Source organism: Alligator sinensis, unplaced genomic scaffold, assembly GCF_000455745.1.
Source record: "Alligator sinensis unplaced genomic scaffold, ASM45574v1 scaffold651_1, whole genome shotgun sequence".
In the NCBI taxonomy this organism is placed as follows: Eukaryota; Metazoa; Chordata; order Crocodylia; family Alligatoridae; genus Alligator; species Alligator sinensis.
In genome coordinates, this window is record NW_005842014.1 from 253,915 (window position 1) to 261,580 (window position 7,666).

Sequence of the window (7,666 nt, forward strand, 5' to 3'; positions counted from 1 at the left end):
GCTGTTAAATACATGTTGCAAGAGTTTCACATATGCTCTTTAGCACATGGGCATGGTCAGGGATTTTGTACTGAATAATTTAGTTGACAAATTAAGGTCCCCTTCCATAAGCAGAGGTATTTTTTTCATGTTATTTGCTATTTAATATCTGTACTTACAAGAATTAATATTAATATTATTTCACTTACAAGAAATTGAACTGGGTCCCCACGATGCTACATGCTCATCACACGCAGAGTAAATGGTAATCCTACCCTAAACAGTTTATATTCCAACAGCAAGTAGTTATTCTGGTTTATTCAGTGTATAGCTGAATCCTTGCAATGAAACCCTGACTAGGCAGAACCCCATTGACATCACTCGTTTGCAAGATCAGGGCTACCGTGAAGATTGTTCGACTCCTTGATTGTTTCACAGCTTTTCATACTGCCAAGGTAAATGATGATTTATTTAAATGATCTTTAATCCTCTGTTTCAAACAGGCACAAACATTTCCTATATCCAAGCTTGTTCAAATGTGTATTCATATGTATATATGGACAGACTTCAAATTCATTCCTGCTGTAAATAAATTCCTACTTTTGGTAGTAGTCTTAAATTATGGGACTAACTGAAACCTCCTGTATATCTCCAGCCAGAGTGTCTTTTTATATATATCTAGTTATACGTATGTTTTCATGGGATGTTTCTTAGTTTTCCCTTTTCTAAAAGTCTTCAGAGAACGAGTTTAGCCTGGGCAGGTGTTTGCCCAAATAAATAATTGTGGGTCAAAAGTAGCCTTGAAGCACATGGAGATTTTATTTGTGCAAGTAACAGTATAAGTTTCTTCCAGACATAGCGCATCATTCATGCAGGCAAGCAAAGGTTTGGTTCTTACTGGGGCAGGGAAAACACATGACAGGGTTTCCTGGATAAACCATTAACTGTTTGGCTGAGATCATTTCGGTGTGTGTTAATCCTAATACTTTATTTCCCATCCAGCTAAGGAGTACCTGCTTCAACAGCGTTAAACCATTAAACATCCAAACAACTCTGTGAAGTCAGTAATGTTCATACTGCTATTTTATAGATAGTTGTGAGCAATAAAATGATTTGCTCACAGTTACCCAGGAACTTGTGTGATAAAAAAGGCCTAATGGTTTCCAGTTCTGTGCCTCATCCAAAAGTCTGCTTTTTCCATAACACCCTTTTTTACACGCCAGAGGCAATGTTGCCCTTCTTTATACGGCAATGCTATTGTGACGGTGCTTTCATGAAGTGTTACCTGAATGAAACCCAGCGGTGACAGTGAATGTGCTCTCAACCTGTCTTTTTAAAACACAGCAATTTTAAAGTTGTCTGGGACAGGGGTTGTAGCACAAATACTTAAAACTACTGAAACCTTTTTTCAGGGGGAAGATAGATGAGTGAATCCCAAAGTGCAGCCAAATCCATCCAACAAGCTGAGAGCAACTTCTCGGAGCTGCCAGCTCACCTTCAAATACTTAGTTATGTCTCAGGGAGTGAAGATCATCTTTATTTATCCCATAAAAATAGGAAGAAAAGAAACCAATAATCTTCTCCAGAACCAGAAAAACTAGGGGCCCAAATTTCCAAATCTGGGTGTTTAAATCTGGTAGTTTGGAAGGAATTTGAGAAGTTGCATTCCCAACAATGACTTAATCTTTTGAACTGAGGCTTCTTTGGACATCCTTATCCTAATGTTATTCATTTAAAAAAATCATGTTTAAGCACCTAAAAGGTAGACTCTTGGATTTAATCTTATAAAAGCCTGCGCATCTTAAAATCTCTAGCATTAGTTTGACCAAGAAGTAAACTCTGTTTTACATCATATTGGATTGATATTATAAGCACTCTACTTTTCTAAAGCAAATACTATCTGGTAGATATTTCTATGCTTTCTAGTACTAGAAAACAGAAGAGAATGAACTTCTAATGGATTAATAGCAATAAAGCTTGATTACTATATTAAATTCTGCACTGGCATAATTCTCTACTGATTTACACTCTATGAAATCCCCTGGAAATTAAAGAAGTGCAATAGTGAAGATATAAGAAGTCAATGCTGAATTTGATTCTGCGTTCAAATGCTGAGCTGTTTCTAATGATACATAATGACCAGAACAAAAAGGGTATATGAAAAAGGTACAATATTACACCCAAAATAGAAGATCAAGAGGATGGTTTATTTTTCAAACCTCAACTGTATTTAAGGAACTCACTGAATAGTCAACTGTATTTAAACAACATGGGCTAGTCCAAGGACGACAATACCTTTTCTGTATTTCGGGACTCCTGCTATGCAAATAGTTCGAAGGATTTTTTTTTAATGAGAAAAATGTTATGGGAGGTGAGGTTTCCATTTTTGTATGTATTACAAACTCATTTTAAAAGTTCCTTGCATCTCTCTAATCTTACCTTACTTTTCTAATCCTAAACAAAATGTTTTACTGTTGATCTGGTGTTTATGCCTATTGGAGTACTTTCACGTATGGTATAAGTTAAAACTTCAGAGGCTTGTTTAAAAAAAACCGTCCACTGTAAATGATAAATAGTAGGTGTAAATGTTAAATAGTAATAAAAATACAAAGTCACTTACCACTATGTAACACCATCAATATAGTCATCAGCAGAATTACAATCATTTTTTAATCCAAAGAACGGAAATTGTCACACGGCAGAAATTCTTGCCTGGTGAGTGAGTAAAATGTTATGTAGGATGTTTAACTTTTAAATATAAGACTGTTTATTTTTTAAATATAAGACTGAGAAGACATTAGTGATTAGTTAATAGAAGTCATTGCTATGATTCAATTACTGGGGTATCCTGATCAGATTTCTTTCTGTGTTGTGGGATTATCCCTAGTTTTGTGAGTGCACAAAAGAGGAATTTTGTTGCAACGAGCAGTTTTGCATGTGCCTTGGTTTTTAATGTGCACTCCTACTATTTAAACCTAATTAACCATATTTGTTAAGATAGCATCTGAGCTGAGTCTACAAACTACAATAAAGGTGGAGACTACAGTTAACAACAAAATATTGAGGTTAACACCTAGTTTGTTTTCACTCTGCAATTAGCTTTAATTTCTTCAATAATTTAAAAGAATATTTAACCAATAACTGATCCCTCTTTTAAATATGGATATTTTGAAACATTATATAAATAAATTATATGTATCGACCAAATCATCTCAATGTAGCTAACTTGGTTACATCTGTGAAGAGCCCAGCCCAGCTTTTATTCAAACCTTAACTGTAATGTGTACAGACATATTGATCTAGCATATGAAACATTTTCATATTCAGAAAAATTATTTTGCATGCTGATCTTCTTGGTCTGATTCTCATCTTACGCTACTGTGAGTAAGTATTAAATCCCCACTACAGACAAAGGAGATACAGCAGTGTAAATGAAATCCGTTTCCGTCTCCAGGTGTAGTATATCCCAGATCTCACTTTTCTAAATCAGACACTGCAAGCTGTTTAGATTAGCAAAGGAGCAATTACTTAGCATTTTGCAAATGCATATCTGTTGTTTATTATCTCTTTCTCTAACTACAACGTGTGATACTGCACACCGACATAAGGCTACCAGTTACATTCATTAAATCATCTTGATAATGAATTACACCATGAATGGATATGGACAACAGGGGTTATAATTTTGGCCCACTGCAGCATCTTGAATCTTTTTTCCCTCTTTTATTTGTTACTCTGGTCTTCCTACTGTCTTAAATAGCTTTATCCTAACTTGTTTTCTCTTGCTCTATGATTCTTTTACAAAAAAGCGCATATGGAAAAGAACTTACCTTGAAGAATATTATTCAAAAGCAGTTGGATGGAGGACAAATGGATTTCAACAAGGTCAGTGCTAAGTGATTTATACCCCTTGGATGTGTACCTTACCCATGTGATCACTTTCTTTATCAACCCTACTTCAACATTTATTAATTAATCCTTTCATGAGATTTCTGGAGGTCAATATGCCTACAGTGCAGCTTAATAATATAGGCTTGGACATGTAAAGGATCTATATTAAGAGGCCTTTCTACAGGTGCTCTGCTGTAACTTGACTTAATACTGTACTGCTGTAATTAAACGACAATCGTTTCACTGTTGCTTGTCTTTCACAGTATCTCTGGGTCATGTGAGTATGGCCTTAATATCTTAATAAGAGGTAGCATTTGCCGATGAAAGATGAGTGAAAACTTATACAGCACTTGAAGGTCTGGCATCCCACAGGACTGCATGCTATTCTCTATGGGTGTAATCCAAAGGCTAATGAAGTCAATGGAAAGGTTCCTATTGACTTCAGCGGGCTTTGGATGAGGCTGTCTCCTAATTTAAAAGGAGCTCCTTTTAGCTATATTAAATACTCTACAAAGACACCATCAGCAAAGGAAAATAGTTCTTTGTTTCAGATGCACAATTTTAGTGAAAGCAGGATGCAAGTTGGTTCATTGTGGAGGTCAGTAAATGTGTATGTCTGAGGTTGAGACTGATGACAAGAGAGGTCCCAGTTTGGTAGATGGAGGCAGTTTGAGTCCTCAGAAAGCCAAGAAATCCAGAGCATTTTAAACTTGCCACTGCACACCCTCCTTTTACTCTCAGAGCCAATTCAGAGTCTTACTCTACATATACAAGGCAAGAAAGGATCAAAGTCCAGTCAGGTTAGACATTTCCCTGCCCCTGGCCTTCACCCTGAAGTAAACTTAACACAAGATGAGGTTCATGACAGACAAAGACATATCAAGGATAATAAAAAGTCTTTTTTCAGATATGTAGGGAGTCGGAAAAAAAGCAAGGGTAACATTGGACCCCTTCCCAACCAAATGGGACTACTGATAACCAACACCCAGGAAAAAGCCAACCTACTTAATGGGTACTTCGTGTCAGTCTTTCATCAGTCCAAAGGGACTGCCCTGCCTAGCATGATACAGGACGGCAGGGGTGAGGGCGTATTTATACCCAGCATCAGTGTAGACCTTGTAAAGGATCACCTCGAGAGGCTGGACACCTTCAAGTCAGCTGGTCCTGACAGGTTACACCCTAGGGTACTTAAGGAACTGGCAGGAGTCATAGCCCAACCATTGGCAAAAATATTCAAATACTCGTGGCGCTCAGGTAAAGTACCCGAAGACTGGAAGAAGGCCAATGTGGTGCCCATCTTCAAGAAAGGGCAGAAAGTAGATCCTGGGAATTACAGGCCAATCAGCTTGACCTCAATCCCCAGTAAGATTCTGGAAAAAATTATCAAAGAGACCCTTCTGGATAACCTGGCTGATGGCAACATCCTGAGGGATAGGCAGCACGGGTTTGTCACGGGTAGGTCTTGCCCATCCAAGCTCATCTCCTTCTATGACCAGGTGACATATCACCTGGACAAGGGAGAAGAGATTGACATCATATATCTGGACTTGAAAAAAGCCTTTGATCTGATGTCTCATGATCTCCTCATGGACAAATCGGCCAACTGTGGCCTGAGCTACACCACAGTCCGATGGCTGGGCCATTGGCTCCGAGGTCAGACCCAGAGAGTAGTGGTCCATGGTAGTGAATCATTATGGTGCTCCGTAACCCGTGGTGTCCCCCAAGGCTCTGCCCTTGGACCGGTTCTCTTTAACATTTTTATCAATGATGTGGACATTGGTGTCAGAAGCGGACTGGCCAAGTTCACCGATGACACTAAACTTTGGGGCATAGCATCCACACCTGAGAATAGGCTGGCAATCCAGGCTGACTTGGATAAGCTTAGTAAGTGGGCAGACATAAACCTGATGACCTTCAACACCGAAAAATGCAAGATCCTCCACCTCGGGGAAAAAAAACCCACAGCATGCTTATAGGCTCGGAAGTGCTACGCTTGCTAGCACCACTGCTGAAAGAGACTTGGGGGTCATAATTGACCACAAGACGAACATGATCCACCAATGTGATGTTGGAGCTGGGAAAGCAAACAAAACTCTGCCTTGCATCCATAGATGCTTCTCAAGTAAATCTCAGGATGTCACCCTCCCACTGTACTCGACTTTGGTGAGGCCGCAGCTGGAGTACTATATCCAATTCTGGGCTCCACAATTCAAGAAGGATGTCAAGAAGCTTGAGAGAGTCCGGAGGAGAGCCACACGCATGATCAGAGGGCAGGAGAACCGGCCTTATGAAGAGAGGCTGAAAGCCATGAGACTCTTCAGCCTGGAAAAGTGCAGGCTCGGGGGGACCTGGTAGCTGCCTATAAGTACACAAGGGGTGTACATCAGGATCTGGGGGAATGCCTGTTCACCAGAGTGCCCCAAGGGATAACAAGGACCAATGGTCATAAACTCCTACAAGACCGTTTTAGGCTGGACATAAGGAAAAACTCCTTTACTGTCTAAGCCCCCAAGGCCTGGAATAGACTCCCTCCAGAAGTGGTGCAAGCACCTACTCTGGACTCATTCAGGAAATGTTTGGATGCTTATCTTACTGGGGTCCTTTGACCCCAGCTGACTTTCTGCCCCTGGGGCAGGGGGCTGGACTTGATGATCTTCAAGGTCCCTTCCAGCCCTAACGTCTATGAAATCTATGAAAGACAATGTGGACTGGACTGAGGCAAATTCCTGACTTCTATAGATCAAGTAGTAAGACTGTCCAAGCCACACAACGGTGGCCAGCCCTGCATTACTGAAGCAGTCAGAGCTAAGATTCATAGCACTGTTCCTTCGCCTCCACTGAAATGTGTCAGTTTGCATTCTCCGGCTATCATAATTCTCCTTGATTTAGCAGATTCTAGGTCACGAACAAAAGAGGAGAGTAAGAGATCATAGGAAAGTCATGCTGGAAAGGACTGCACAAGGTCATCTAGTCATAGTCAGGGATGATCCTCCCTTGAGCAGCGGCCAAGTGAACCCAGCCAAGTGTCTGTCCAACCTGCTCTTGGGGATGCAGCTTCAACCTCTCTCTATATTCCACCACCTCACCACCAGAAAGCTCCTCCTACCTCAATTCTCACTTCAATTCCTCAATTCTGACTTCAGTTCCTCAAGTCAGGACCTCAGTTCTCAATTCAGTTCCTCCTACCTCAACCCCAACCTCAATTTCCTCTGCTTTAGCTGGAGGAAAAGATCCCTTCTATCCATGTATCTCAACGATCTAGAATCAAAACAGATGTTTCCTTGTGAGACCAGGGAAGCTGATGACCCTGTAGGCTGAAATTCAGCAAACAAAAGAAGTATCCTTGTTCCCAAACAGACCGTACATTTAGTTGATGGAGATCCGTTAACTCCAATACAGCTGTGCTAATGCATGCATGCATAAACTGCCATAAAGCAGATGGACAAAAAATGTTCTCCCTTCCCACAGAAGGCAGGGCACAAGGTCACAGATTTAAACTGCAGAAAAGTTGTTTTGCATTAAATCTCAGGGGAAATGTCCTAAGAATAGTCGGACAATGGAATAAGTTTTCCAGGACGTTGTAGAATCTTCTTCCTGGGAGGTTTTCAAGAAGAGGCTGGATAAGTATTTGTCTGGGATCGTGGAGAAACAGCACATCCTGTATCTTTGCAAAAGGTTGAACTAGTTATGGATGGCTAGAGTTACTCACCTGGGGAGCCACATCTGATCCTCCACTGAAGTTTAAGAGCCAGACAGCCGGGGGCGGGGGGGGGCGGGGGCAGCTTGCTGAGGTGCC